The sequence below is a fragment of the Lolium rigidum genome, chromosome 2 (genome assembly GCF_022539505.1).
Source record: "Lolium rigidum isolate FL_2022 chromosome 2, APGP_CSIRO_Lrig_0.1, whole genome shotgun sequence".
Classification (NCBI taxonomy): domain Eukaryota; kingdom Viridiplantae; phylum Streptophyta; class Magnoliopsida; order Poales; family Poaceae; genus Lolium; species Lolium rigidum.
This window is the reverse complement of record NC_061509.1, coordinates 21409646-21424188: the sequence shown is the minus strand read 5'-3', so window position 1 is coordinate 21424188 and position 14543 is coordinate 21409646. Positions and strand designations below refer to the sequence as shown.

At 44.5% G+C, this 14543-nt stretch overlaps 1 pseudogene; it reads right to left on the bottom strand.

The window, feature by feature from the left end:
• Positions 1 to 4835: 4835 nt before the first annotated feature.
• On the bottom strand, positions 4836 to 6322 carry LOC124689329 (annotated as a pseudogene).
• Between the last annotated feature and the right edge of the window lie 8221 nt (positions 6323 to 14543).

Here is a 14543-nt window from a genome sequence, read left to right as displayed (position 1 = left end):
TAATGTGGCATGGAACATAAGAAATTATCGATACGTCGGAGACGTATCACGCCCTGTCGAAGGAACAAGACAAAGTAGAAGAGGTGTCGTGCCTATAAAAGGAGCATCGATACGCCTTGCCAAGCAGATCAACAAGCCAAGCAGAGTTTCATTCCCATGGATGAAGGAAAAGGTTGGGAAATCTCCCGTGGCGCAGCTTCTCGAAGATGTCGTTGGTGCACACGCCCTACGACATTTTCGGAAGCTACTCCTCGGAATTTTTTCCTGCAAGCCCCTGAACGACTACATCTCCTCTAACAGTGTTGGGGAAAGGGTTGGGAAATCTCCCGTGGCGCAGTTTCTCGAAGATGTCGTTGGTGCACACGCCCTACGGCATCTTCGGAACTCGCGCCTTGGAATTTTTTCCCCGCAAGCCCCTGAACGACTACATCTCCTCTAACAGTGTTGGGGAAAGGGTTGAGAAATCTCCCGTGGCGCAGTTTCTCGAAGATGTCGTTGGTGCACACGCCCTACGGCATCTTCGGAAACTGCGCCTTGGAACTTTTTCCCTGCAAGGCCGTGAACGACTACATCTCCTCTAACGGTGTTGGGGAAAGGGTTGGGAAATCTCCCGTGGCGCATCTCCACTTTTAATATCTTACATACAGTTACATGATTACACAAAAATAAATGGGAAATTGATTGCCATGTTGAGATACTCATTTGTGCCATGAACATTCTTCAATTAACTTGATGATGGAGCATCTTCATCATTTAACCTTCTTCGGCCGTAACCATGGAGCATCTTCATCATTTAACTTGATGCTTGGATCAATGTTCACTTTGAAGGGTGGAATTTCATCAAACTTATTATAATCTTCTCGACATGTCCTGTCTTGTCCTCCACTCCCACGATGTTTCTTTTCCGGAAAGAACTATGTGGCGCTTTGGCTCATCGTTTGATGTATTTGTTTCCTTATGTTTCCTTTTTCTTGGTTTGGAAGACATATCCTTCACATAGAAAACCTGGGCCACATCCTTGGCTAGGACGAATGGTTCGTCTCTATACCCAAGATTGTTGAGATCCACTCGTTGTCATTCCATACAACTTGTCTACCCGAACCCCGCCTCCTGTTTTGTTGACCCATTTGCACCTAAACAAAGGGACCTTAAAAGAAGGTCCATAGTCAAGTTCTCATATATCCTCTATGTAACCATAATATGTGTCATTTGGGCCTTCATTCATTATTGCATCAAATCGGACACCACTTTTTTGATTGGTGCTCTTTTTATCTTGGGCGATCGTGTAAAATGTATTCCCATTTATCTCGTACCCTTGGAAAGTCACTACAGTCGAAGATGGTGTCTAGGCCAGCAAGTACAGCTGATCTTCAATATTGATGTTATTCAGGAGATGTTTTTGCAACCAACCGCCGAAAGTCGACATGTGTTCACGTCTAATCCAATCGTTCGACCGCCCGGGTTCGGGAGCGTACAATGTTCTTGTGGTCACCGATATACGGAGCCACCAAGGTGGAACTTTGTAGAACTGTGTAGTGTGCTTGAGTCAAAGAAATCCCGTCCCTGCATATCATTGATTTCCTTCCTAGCGTGCCTTTTCCACTTAGTCTCCCTTCATGCCGCGATTCAGGAACACCAATCGGCTTAAGGTCAGGAATAAAGTCAACACATAACTCAATGACCTCCTCTGTTCCATAGCCCTTGGAGATGCTTCCTTCTGGCCTAGCACGGTTATGAACATATTTCTTTAAGACTCCCATGAACCTCTCGAAGGGGAACATATTGTGTAGAAACACAGGACCGAGAATGGAAATCTCATCGACCAGGTGAACGAGGAGATGTGTCATAATGTTGAAGAAGGATGGTGGGAACACCAGCTCAAAACTAACGAGACATTGGACCACATCATTCTGCAACCTCGGTAGAATTTCCGGACTTATTACCTTCGAGAAATTGCATTGAGGAATGCACATAGCTTCACAATGGGCGGTCGAACATTTTCCGGTAGAAGCCCCCTCAATGCAATCGGAAGCAATCGTGTCATTATCACGTGACGGTCATGAGACTTCGGGTTCCGGAATGTTTTCTTCTCCATATTTATTATTCCCTTTATATTGGAGGAGAAGCCGGACGGGACCTTGATACTGCTCGGACATTAAAAAAATATTTCCTTCTCTCGCTTTTGTAAGAGCGTAGCTGGAGTAATGACGTCCTTTATCCGTCTCATGCAGTTTTTTGGGGTCTTTCCTACGTTGCTGGTCCTCCCGTGCTTCTGGTGTATCTTTTGTCTTCCCGTACACGCCCAGAAAGCCTAGTAGGTTCACGCAAAGATTCTTCGTCACATGCATCACATCGATTGAAGAGCGGACCTCTAAGACTTCCCAATAGGGTAGATCCCAAAATATAGATTTCTTCTTCCACATGGGCGCGTGTCCGGCAGCGTCATTCGGAACAGACCGTCCGCCAGGACCCTTTCCAAATATTACATCTAGATCCTTGACCATACCAAATATATCAACACCATCACGATGGGGAGGCTTCCTCCGGTGATCAGCCTCACCGTTGTAATGCTTGCCTTTCTTTCTTACGGGATGGGTATGCCTAAGAAATCGACGATGCCCTAGGTACACGACCTTCTTACATTTTTCCAAATAATCACCTTCGAGCTCATGTAAACAGTGCGTGCATGCATTGTATCCCTAGTTTGACTGTCCTGAAATGTTACCAAGAGCAGGCCAGTCATTGATGGTTACGAAAAGTAGCGCTCGTAGGTCAATTCCTCCTGCTTGTGCTCGTCCCACACATGTACACCTATGGACCACAGCTGTAGAAGTTCTTCGACTAATGGCTTCAGGTACACATCAATTTCGTTCCCGGGTTGCTTCGGGCCTTGTATGAGCACTGGCATCATAATGAACTTCCGCTTCGTGCACAACCAAGGAGGAAGGTTATATATACAAAGAGTCACAGGCCAGGTGCTATGGCTGCAGCTCTGCTCTCCAAAAGGATTCATGCCATCTGTACTTAGACCAAACCTTAAGTTCCTTGCATCCTGTGCAAAGTTTGGGAACTCTCTATCGATTTTTCTCCATTGGGATCCATCAGCAGGGTGCCTCAACATCACGTCTTTCTTATGGTCTTCTTTGTGCCATCGCAACAACCTAGCGTGCTCTTTATTTCTGAACAAGCGTTTCAGCCGTGGTATTATAGGAGCATACCACATAACCTTGGCAGGAACCCTCTTCCCGGGGCGCTCGCCCTCAACATCACCGGGGTCATCTCGTCCGATCTTATACCGCAATGCAAGTGCACACCGGACATGCATCCAAATTCTCGTACTCACCGCGGTAGAGGATGCAGTCATTAAAGCATGCATGTATCTTTTGCACATCTAATCCTAGAGAGCGGACAATCTTCTTCGCTTCGTACGTATCGGCGGGCAATTCGTTACCCCTTGGAAGCTTCCTCTTAATTATTGTCGACAACTTTCCAAATCCCGAGTCGGTGACACCGTTCTTCGCCTTCCATTGCAACAATTCCAGTGTGCTCGCCTAGCTTTTTATGGCCATCTTCGCAAGTTGGGTATAACAATTTGTTGTGATCTTCTATCATCTTGTCGAAGGCCAACCTTTCCTTTTCGGTTTCACATTCTCTCCTTGCATCTGCAATGGCCCGACCAAGATCATCATCAGCAGGCTCATCTGGTGCCTCTTGATCTTCTGCTTCATTGTCTTCATTGCCTTCTGCAGTATCACTGTATTCAGGGAAATTGGGATAACCGTCATCATCCTCTTCCTCTTCTTCATTCTCTTCCATCATAACCCCTCTTTCTCCGTGCTTGGTCCAACAATAGTAACTGGGCATGAAACCGGATCGCAGAAGGTGGCCGTGAATGGTACTCGAGTGAGCGTAATTTACGGTATTCTTGCAGTCAACACATGGACAATACATGAAGCCACCATGTTTGTTTGCCTCAGCCACGGCCATAAAATTACTCAGGCCCGAAGTGAACTCGTCAAAGCGTCGGTCAATGTACATCCATTGCCGATTCATTTGCTTGATATAATTAAGCTGATCAAAAACCATTACAGAACATCACGATGTATATATACACATGCATTTTATCAATTACAAATGAAAAGGATAAAGTTGTTAACCTCGATGGAGAAGAAAAAAGCAAGTTAAGTGTGGCTTGATTTGTGTAAACTCAAGTGGCAAATCCTCTTAAGCATTTCATCGAACACCTCTTGTGCATGTGAAGAAGAGAGCAAAGCAATACACCCCTCTTGTGAAGAAAGTGAAAAAATGGCTAAGTGTGGCTCACACTTGGGCAGGGGCAAGGATATATAGGCAGATTGGGTTTGTAATACAAACCGGGTCCAAAGGGTGGGCCTTTGGACCCGGTTTGTACTACAAACCGGGACTAAAGGTTTCCCACGCCTGACACGGCCTGCGCCACCCTGCCACCGACCCTTTGGTCCCGGTTTTTGGTACAAACCGGGTCCAAAGGCCGCTTCCGGACAGGCGCCACCGAGTGGGGTCGCCCACCGCGAAACGAACCAGGACCAATGCCCCCCATTGGTCCCGGTTTGGTTCAGAACGGGACATTTTCTCCCAGGGGCTTGGGACCAAAGGCCTCTTCTCCACTAGTGCTCTCTCTTTCTAAGAATGTCGACAGTAATATGCATCCAATATTTTGTTTGGAGTTTAAAAAGGGGTAACTTTGTAAGATACAATTACAGAGAAACTATAGACTAGGAGTAGACCAGACTTATGTGAGGACAAAGTAATCTTCAAGCCACTCTCTACAAAATGAGCACATGACGGTGCAATCTTCAAAGCGCCAACCACTGTCTGAAGGGGTCAGCCACTGACAAATCATGGATATGCTTGTCGAGATTAGTACGACAGTAATGCTCAGGGTCCTGAATACACTTGAATTCAATCCGAGCATCCTGAGAAGCTCGATTTTCCACTTGTAGAAGCTTGTGTTGATATGCAATTGATTGACTGTTGTAGTAACAATATCCTTCAAATTCAATTTTGTTCAGCACTTTTGCATTCAAAACAAAGAACCTCCAAAGTCAATCTGTTTATTATTGCCTAAGAATGACTTAAACACCACTTTTTTCATATGGGTCTGAAGGCATTCAATTGGATGCAGTGGGTCATAATGAGGCTCATCATTCTTATCCATCTCATGGTGCTTGTGAAACTGCAAAATGAAAAGAAGAGGCTTATGTTACAGTTGTTGCTAACTTGACCAGATAAGATGTCAATTAAATCATACATATAAGCAAGCAAATATGAGTGCTCACAATGATGTAGAGCCGTTCAAAATAGGGGAACCCCTGAGGAAGTTAAGAACTGTGTGCAATTCACGGCCAGAAGACTTGAGAGCCAGAACCTTCAAGGTGTGTATTGAGTTTTCCGAGCTGACTAGGCTCATTCCCTGAAGAAAATAAAATGAACATCAAAAGGTAAATATCTGTATGTACGAATGCCGAATGTTGGTTGCATCTGCTACCCGGAAGATCCGTATCGTTGAGTAAGGGCCCAATATCTCGAGCTTAGGTGCTCTAACCAGCCGGATAGTCAAACGATCCAAGTGGTAAGGTAATAGTATCCTTTCAAGGCAAGGAGCATCCTCAATGACCAATTCTTCCATCTTATGTGGGCTGCTAGAGGCACCGATGCTCCTAAGAGTCGGCGAGCTAACACAGAGGCAACCCGTAGACTTAACTCCATGTATGAATAAACTCTCCAAGGCATGGCAGCTAGAGATCAGTAAATAGAAGACTTCCTCTGAGATGGAAACACTAAACAATGAGAGCTTCGTGAGGAGGGGGAAATTCATAGGTGACATGATCTCATGGGGGAAATGACAATCGCTGATTTTGGCAACGAGGAGGGTGGATGCAGAGCACAACACGAATGGTGGCAGTAGTCCATGGGTGTAGCTGATATTGAGCTCCTCGAGATTGGCTAGTGCTCTGAAGTGGAACCAGCTCTCCACCTCAGCAGAGAACCTGAGGTGGAGGCAGGGGAAGGAGAATCGCCGGGTGGGGCTAGGGTGCTGGGATATTATCTTGGAGATGGCGGAGGCGAGGACGGAGACGGGGACATGTGGGATCCATGTGAGGATGTCGAGGTTGAGAGGCGCGGACCGCCAGAGGGGGCGCCATCGGCGAGAGAGTACCTGCGTGCGGCCACCATCCTTTGTTGGGAGGAGGGAGATGATGGTGCCGAGGATGGCGTCGGGGAGGCGGCTGATGAGATCGTCATCGAGCGCCGGTGCCGACGCCGCAGCGACCTTCTCCATGGACGACGGGTACAGATGGAGTCAGGCCATCGGTCACCGCCGTCCCTGGCACTGGGGAATGGAGTTGGAGGTAGGGAACCGCGATAGATCTAGGGTTCGAGGTGATAAGGCAGTAGTAGGATGTGGGAATGGAGGCGGCTCTGTGGAGTGTGAACGGTCCTGGCGTTTCTAATTTGGAGAATTCCGATATAAGTATTGATAAAATTCTTTATTTGACAGTAAAACAAAATATGATTTCCGTATTTGGCCCTGGAAATTATTATTTTTCCTTATTTGACACTAGGTCTAATTTCTTTCCTAATATGACAGTCATGTACATTTTGACAACTAACAGGGGGCATTATGTGACCAATTTTTTAAGAGGACTAAAGCAGCAGTAGTGTGATATTTTTGTTCATGGTTAAATGACCGAATGATTGTCCCGCACATTTGGTCACCGACCGGTCTTAATTCAAAATCTTACAATCCTCGGATTTTAATTCAGAAATTGGGCTCACATTCACCACATACATGAGGTCAAGTCAACATATACTCCAAAGAACTGAACAAGTGACATGTAAATATTCAATCTAAGTTCAGTGATCAACACACTGTTAACTTAACCATGTAAATTGTAGGGAAAATTTACCACAGGACACCATTATTTTTCGGTCTTTGCCAAAACACACCGGTCAAACGTGTCTTATTTTGCGGTATGTTTGCCAAAACACACAGAATGCCTAAAACGGAAATATGTATATTTCTATTGCGAAATTACTATATTGATAATCAAACCGGTTTTGTTTCTAATCTAGAGAAACAAAAACCAACCAGACTTCAGCTAAAAAACAGAAATAATTAGCGAAGCAGACTTTGGTTTTCTTCCATAGACCTAGCGACTAAGGGGATGAACACCTCTATCCATCAGCAATGGGAGATAGCTGGATTCAGGAACCGTCGTCCTCCATCTAGCCGCCCATCGTGTATCTGTTTCTCATCTCCGGCGAGCAGGCGTACGTAGTTCCTGACGACATTTCTCTCCCCTCATCATTCCCGTTTCACGTCCGCACAATCCACGACCGATCGAAGAGACGCAGGTGGCGCGCCGCCCAGAGGGGTCCAGGGCCTTCACCTGCACCCTCGGCCGCTCTCGCCAGCACCCTCACGTTGGACAATGATCTGCCGGCAGCCATGGATGGCGACACGGCCTGGGTAAAATTTTGCATTACAAACTCATGCCTACATACTAACTAGGGTCCTGAAAAAACCGTTAAAGCTAAAGACGGCTGGGCCAAAATTTAAAGTACCAAAAAACCAATCTAGATCGGACTGGATGATTATCCTAAGCAGAAAAAAAAAGCAAACATTTCCTTTTTGGGTTATATGGTGTGTTTCGGAAACATACCATGAATTATAATGGTAATGGGCAAAGACACATTTCAGCGGTGTGTTTTGGCAAACACCGAAAAATAACGATGTCTCGTAGCAAATTTTCTCTAAATTGTACTAAAAACTCAAAAAATAACCATGTAAATTGTCAAAGCGAGAACTGCAACAAGTCTGCAGTGTTGTAGATGAACTGTACCTAGCAGATTCAGTCGTACAACTCTCACACGAACAAACATGTTAAGATGCAAATGCAATCCAGTATCATCACTTTCTAGTTAAGATTAACCGATCATTAAGGTCACATAGAAGCATAAATCGAAGCGCAGGAAGGAGCGTGAGCCGAGAGGAGTGCCCGAGACGGCATAGGCCTGAGCAGATGGTACGCGGTGCTAACCTGCACCACTCGCGGAAGAGGGCCCACATCGCCGTTGCCGTGCTTGGGTCGCCGTCTGGAGCCCCGAATTCACCGCCCACGGCCGCCGTGCCAAGGACGCCCTCAGCAACCGTGCCTGAGCCACCCTCCCTAGCCCATCAGCCTCACGCCATCACCGCCGCTATGCGCCAGCATGCCGTGCCGCCGGTAGAGCTGTGTACCGGGCAGGGATGAGAGAAAGCTGGCGGATCAAAGGACACCGAAAGCCCCCCTTTCCCAGGGACGAGAGAAAGCTCATGGATCAAAGGACCATCTGCCCAAATAAAATGTGTGGCAAATGTACAATCTTCCTCTCCCTCCCGCATCACCGAGGCAGTGGATCCAAAAATTTCATCAAGCCTCGGTGCAATATATGCTCGACCGAATTTTCATCAAAATATTCATCAAATTTTCATTAGATAGGTTGCGCCGTCGTCCAAAAGCCTAGACGCGCCTGGACTTAGGAACGGTTGGGACCGCCTATTGCCCCGCATGGCAACCGCAAGAAGACCCTAGATCTCACAGCCGGTCTCCATTCCTCGCGATACTTCTAGGCCATGGATCTTCACGGGTTTGTGCTTGTGGGGTTCTGGAGAAATACTTGCCGGCTCGTCCGGCACCTACGCGGCGGTATCTGCGGGCGTTGTCATAGGCGTCGAGGATACCCCTCTACACTCCTATCTGAGTGCCGCGGAAAATATTAGGTACAGTTTGGTGATCTAAGCCCAATGTTGTTCCAATGTCGCATAAGCAAAATAATATCTTTAAGAAGGGATGCGACATTAGAACTTAAACTTTTTCTTGGGCCTATGCCCATATTAGGAAGAAAATAGAGAAGCAAAATATCTAACTCAAGGTCAAATAGGAAAGTCTCGCTTATATATTATCAAATAAGGAATTTTCTTGAAAGATATATGATGCTGACCAAATTGACACTCTTCACGGCATACTTTAGCCCAATTATTTATCTAAACTATTTTAGTGTCTCTTAGGTAGTGTTGCCCGCTGAAGACATGGGAGAAGACTAGGAGTCCTGAATCATAATTTTGCATTGAATAAATAAATATGAGTACATGATCTATTGATGAAGATAAGGAAAATTTATTTCTAATTTATAATATTTAATTAGGAAGTTGTTCACCTCATCGAGCATCCATAAGCAATCATAGCATGCCACCTCATGTGAAACCTCCAATGTCATCCACCACCTCACCATTTGTGTGTTATTTTTCATATATTTATATTTTAAATAGGATCACCACGCTACCGAGATTTGCTCTAAGCCCACCGTTTTTTACTTGGCCTCTCTTTAATATCCACTAACAAGTTTTTTTTCTGCGATGACAAACCAAGCATCGTCCATATATAGTCTTGATTACTTCACTACGCCTCTTCTCCTGTTTCCATCTATCAATTCTCTTCTTATACAGATACCCAAGTCTCTTCGTCTCACTTCATGTTAGTTTGGAGACACACAATCCGTATGTGATCAGATCAGGTCCTCACTAGACCTCTTCATTTTCAAGGCACAACCAAGCATCGTAGCCCCAGTCTCAGGCTCTCAGCAAGCTAGAGAAAGGAACCAGATGAACCAATATTTGACGCCGCATTCTGCAGTAGCCAACAAGAGCACCAGTCAGCTGCCTTTACCTCGGTGATCAATGAAAATGGTAGTCACTGTTGAAGTGTATAAGTAGATTGTCTAGACTTTTCCATTAGTTCGGACTTTTGGTTCAAGTGGCTACTGCATGAAGCTTAACATGGTATAGAGTCCAGGTTCTCAAGTTCGAGTCCTGGCTTTCACAATTTATTCTAAAAATTCCCCGCAGCCTCCTGCCGCTCCCGGCCTCCCGCTACCTCTTTGCCTCTCTACACGTGTTGACTTGTCTTCTCGTCTTCCCGTCACACGTGAGAGGGGGTGTTGAAGTGTATAAGTAGATTGCCTAGCCCTTTCCATCAGTTCGGACTTTTGATTCAAGTGGCTAGTGCATGAAGCTTAACAGCCACATCAAGCACAAGCTGACAGAGCTATTGAGTAGTTTAACTAGCTACACTATGGCTACTATGGCTGTTCGTATATTGATTCTTGTCGTTTTTGTTTGGCTCCTTTGGGCATACTACACTATTTTTCCCCATCTCTTTTTACTCCAAATATTCATTATTCATCATGAGTCTTATGTTATCTTTTGGCAGATGCTGATCCGTGCAAATATAATTTAGTTGTGTGGTCCACCCATGGTTTTTTGGTTTATTCATAACAAGTTTCTGCCGAGAGTCCTCACCATCTCAACCTCTTCATTTACAACGCACAACCAAGCATCGTAGCCCGGTCTCGGGCTGATAAAGCTAGCTAGAGCAAGGAACTAGATGAACCAACATCTAACACCGCATGCAGTAGTAGCCAACAAGAGCACCGATCAGTTGTCTTTACCTCGGTTGATCAACGAACATGGTAACCACGTCAAGCACAAACTGATAGAAGAATTGAGTGGTAGCTTAACTAGCTACACCACTATGGCCGTTCGTATATTGGTTCTTGGTGCTTTTGTTTGGCTCCTTCGGGCATACTACATATATTTTTTTCCATCTTTTCCTTACTCCAAATATTCATCATGAATCTTATGTTATCTTTTGGCAAATGCTGGTCCGTGCAAATATAGTTGTCTGGTTCACGCATAGTTTTTGATTTATTCATTACAAGTTTCTGTTGAGAAAATAATCGACGTTTAAAAGGATGCTTATTGTCATTATCTTTATAAAAAATACTATTTGTACATTTGGCTCACATTTATGTATCTCATTTAATTATGAATTAGCTCTCACTTATTGCCTCTCCGTATTATTGAGGCATTTAGTTTTGCACCGTCACATTGTCTACTGTCCGTAGCTTTGGTTTAGAATATTGACATAAGCTACAGTAAAAAAAATTACTCTTATATCGACCTATGTCCTCTGCGTAATCGATTCTAGCCTATCAATTATTTTCTTTGACCAAATTGTCTACAACAACTCATCTAGTAGTAAAGAACGTCCTGAACTTCTGCCATAGAATAGATGCAATTGGGGATAAAAAAAGAATAGACAATTGGGGATCAAAAAATGGGATGAGTCTGCACCTATCTTTTTTCGTGGAGTAGCCATCAGAACAACAAATTAGTCAAATGGTTGTAAATCAAGCAAATTGTCTTGCGGGCATCTTAAAAGGAGACGGGAGTGCTCTCCTATTTTCCTAAAAACTCTAGAGATTGCTTCTGCACCCAGTACCGAAGATTGTGGGGGTTGTAAGAGCTAGATCAGATTCATGATGATGAGATCCCCTTTTGTTAGAGATTGGATGGCCGAATCTAACTTTGCACATTTCAACCTATGAGCTTGATTTGTTTGAAAATTTTCTGTAACTTCGAAATACCATATTTGAGATTTCTTAAAATTTGGGTGCATGTGAAACCATGTTCTACTGAGTATTTCTGGGAGAACAAATGGTAATGTCTGATTAGGGCTAGAGCCTGAAATCTATGTTGATTGATCTCAAGATATAATATAATTGAAAAAAGGTATTGACGATGCAATCAAAGGTGTCTTTTCATGTCGAGGTCCCAAAATAATGCGAGGTATTTTATCAAAGTTCTCATAAATTTATATGAATTGTTGGTGCACATGATCATCAACTAAGTCATTTACCAATAACAAATTCAGCAACCGCTCCCTTGAGCAAGGTGTAGTAAAATCAAGGGGCATGGAGAGGACAAGATTAGGACTAGTTGTGACTTAAGTTTCCGACAATTGAGAAACATATATTTGTGTGCCGGGAACATCTCCATTTTCTCAAATGAAATTCTTGAGAACTAGCAATTGGCATGCAATGAGTACCACTCTTCTCCAAGTATAGGCACAAGATATATTAAAAGGAATTGTGTCTATCATACATTCATACCTGCTACAGTATCACTATTCTCCTTGGCCCACCATGCAAAGTGTGTGCTAATCATGCGTCTGAAAGATGTAATTGTACTAGATAATTTCAATTGTTGTCGCTGGGAAAACATTTTCATTGCTACATACTAATTTAACAGAGCTCCATAACAGGCCACGAAGCTTTCCCTCCTTCATGTCCATCGGAAAGATATACACATGCCCCAGCACGAAATACCCTGAATTCTATCGAAATTGCTGACATACGTTCAGGATCTCAAGCTTCTTTTACTTAAGAATGTAGGGATATACCCCATACACAGTGATAAAGATGCAGCGAAAAACTGTATTTGCAAGCAACAAAGCTGTTCAAAAATACTACTTCTCTGGTAATTTTTTTTTGCAGAGAACAAGTTAAGGATTAGACTATTTTCAGGTACTTAGCCTGATAAGATGCTGTTCGAAACATCAGTAAGAGATCAACCAGTAGGCAACCGAAGCATGTTCCAGCCGAAGGCAGAGACATGGTGAATAATGCAGCATTGGCAAAATTAACTTCAACCTGATAGCACCCCTGGATAGCTAATCGTTCCTTCCTCTAGAAAAGCATAGTTCCTAGTAAGCATCAGAAAAATGCTACATGTAAGCAAAAAATAACCAGCATTAAACCTAACTGAAAAGGACTACAAAAAAGTTACCAACATAAGAACATATTTCTGACTGAAACTAGAAAAAAAATATACTGCAACCATACTGTCTTTTTGCGATTTTTTAAAATTAATACGAATTATTTAATAAAATGTGGAAGTATTATGTATTTTTAAAAAATGGCAAAAGTATAACTCGGTCTGTCACTTATGAACGGATCAGCAATAAAAAAACCAATCGGCTCACTGATAACCAATTGCAGGTATTGCAGGTCCCACTGAGCTGCCATCGGAGAATAGGTGACCGATCGGCCGGCCGCTGACCGATCGGTGCACTAGCTACCGACCAGTCGTATGTTGCATGATCATGAGCTAGCTCACTCCATTGTTGCAATAGATAAAACAAAGTTTAGTAGGCTTCATGTATCCACGTACTAAGGGCATCTCTAACTAGGGACGCAAACGAACGCCGAGCGACAGTTTGTGTCTGCGTGTATCAAAAATGCGTCTAGTACGCACTTCAGCGGGATAAAGTATAGTGATCGGGCCGTTCGTGGCGACGCAAACGCGGCCCAAAGAAGCGGGGGAAGATGCGCTTCAGGGCAGCCCGCGCGGAAGAAATATTGGTGCGCGCCAAGTCGCAGTTGAGTTCAAGAATCTCGAGAGTATCAAGGAGGTGATCTTCGGATTCTTGGTTTCAAGTATATTGCTCACCCATCCGCCCTGCTGAAGAAAAGCAGGAGTTCGTCAACACTAAAGACAAGGAAACACAGGTAAAGGCAGAAGGTAAATGAAAGTATGGCTTACTCGTAAATTTTTGGTTATGCGTTTCAAAGCGCTTCACTATGGCGTTTTCGCGCTCGATTTGTTGGACCTCCTTGTCGCTTAAAGCGTCCTCGGCAGTCTTGAGCCTCTGGCGGAGACTATCGACAGCATCGACATTTTTCTCGGCCTTCTGGCGAGCCGCCTCGCTGGATTTAAGCTTGGCCTCCAGCGCGTCGGCACATTCTTCAGGACGACGGAGTGCCCCTGAAAGGAAAACGTCAAATGGCTGGTGGAAATATGAAGTATACTAAGAGCAGTGCAGTTTTACCTCTTAGAGAAGCAGTCTGGTCACGGAACCCAATAAATTGGGAGCCCAGGTTGACCAGCTCCTTCATTAAGGGCTGTTCAAAATCAGCAAGATAGAAAGACATCGTTAGAAGAGAAAAATTCGACAAATATGAAGTATACTAAGAGCAGTGCAGTTTTACCTCTTAGAGAAGCAGCCTGGTCACGGAACCCAATAAATTGGGAGCCCAGGTTGACCAGCTCCTTCATTAAGGGCTGTTCAAAATCAGCAAGATAGAAAGACATCGTTAGAAGAGAAAAATTAGACAAACAAAAGAGATGGCGAGTAGGGAAAGGGGAACTTACATCTTCCAGGAGAGGAGCCGATGTATTCCCAGTAGCAAGCTCTCGTGTATTACCAGCCCTGGTTCTAGCTTTCTTCGCTGGAGGTGCTCGGGAGCTGGGTACGGGAGTTGGCGCTTCCGAGTTATGTTGCTTAGGAGGCGAGGTTTCCGCAGCAGTACGCTGTTCTTCGGAAAGAACTATGGTGTTGGAGGTGCTCGTAGGAGCTGGCCCATGAGTTGCGGGTTCCTCCTCCTCTGCTCCTTCGATAGATCTGTCAATATAGTAGTAGATCAAAATATGTGAGTACTGAAAGAAAAAGAGATAAACAAAGACAGAAAATAGACACTTATGAGCTAACATCGCTAGCATCAGCGAAGAGGTCAAAGGCACCTTGTTCCTCCGGTGAAGATTCTCCGGCAGCTGTTTCGACAAGCTTAGATGCTCCGGAATCTTCGACATTATCTCTTTTCCCCTTGCGCCCATCCGG